Source organism: Solanum stenotomum, chromosome 1, assembly GCF_019186545.1.
Source record: "Solanum stenotomum isolate F172 chromosome 1, ASM1918654v1, whole genome shotgun sequence".
Lineage (NCBI taxonomy): Eukaryota > Viridiplantae > Streptophyta > Magnoliopsida > Solanales > Solanaceae > Solanum > Solanum stenotomum.
The window spans coordinates 64,786,904-64,788,199 of NC_064282.1; positions in this window are offsets into that span (position 1 = coordinate 64,786,904).

Genomic DNA, 1,296 nt, shown 5'->3' on the forward strand with positions numbered 1-1,296 from the left:
CCAAGTGTGACACTTGTGCTCGAGAGCCATTCCTATGGTTAAGGTCCGTTGGAGGCATCGTCCAATTGAGGAGACTATCTGGGAGATCGAGCATGATATGCGGGAGCAGTTTCTTGGCTTTTTGAGCCTTCTAGTACTTCTTGACTCTTACTTTCGCGAACTACGAATGTTGTAATGACCTTCAGGTCATTTCAGAGTTTACGACTCATGTTTGTCGTTTAGAGCATTCCTGTAGCGACCCCAAGTCATTTATGACTTGCTGAGACTGATAGTTCAGTCACTTGGTCGTTCGTTTAGTTTTTATCTGAGTTTTGTCAATGTTATGAAAGACGCTCGCCATGTCGCTGTTAAAGAATGACAAAAGTCTCACATCGGTGGTTAATGAGATGGGTGGACTCCTTATAAGGCTTGGGCAATCCTCCTCCCTTTGAGCTAGCTTTTGGGGTGTGAGTTAGGCCTAAGACCTAATTTAACACGGTATCAGAGCAGGGCCCATCTCACCCGATGTTGGGATCCCCAAAATCAAAATTGCCCACGCACCAGATGCTAAGCACTGGGCGTGAGGTGGGGTGTTAAAGAATGACAAATGTCCCACATTGGTGGTTAATGAGATGGGTGAACTCCTTATAAGGCTTGGGCAATCCTCCCTCCTTTGAGCTAGCTTTTGGGGTGTGAGTTAGGCCTAAGACCTAATTTAACAGTCGCCAAAGGCGAGAGGCGAGGCGAGGCCTCATCGCCTATTATAGGAGCGGCGATGCGATTTCAGAAAGACGAGAAATGGCGATAGAAAGGCGAGAGGCGATATGGCAAGGCGGGGCGCCATACGTTGCCTTTTTGTTTTTTTTTGTTTTTAAAAAGGTCAAATTTAATAATTAAAAGGCAAAATTAGGGTTTTTTTTTGGTGTTTTTTCAAACCTGGGCTCCTCTTCTCTTTATTGCGACTTGCACGATCTCTTCTCCTCATACATCGCGATTCTCTAGCCTTCGATAGGACGAGACCTTCGCTGCTACTCAGACCTTTTCACTACTCAATTTAGTTTTATATTTATTTTTTCACTACTCAATTTAGTTTTATACTAATTAATGTAATATTTGTTTGTCCATAAATAGTGAATTCAACGACGTCTGATGGTAACAAAAAGGACATTGGAGTATTGGTTGCCAATTGTCTTATAAATTATTGAGTCATTCAAGTTCTAGACTTTTAACATCTACTATTAATTTTACAATTGAAATATGCTAATGAATGTTATTGCTATTGAAATTTTGAATATTTATATATGCAATTAAATATTT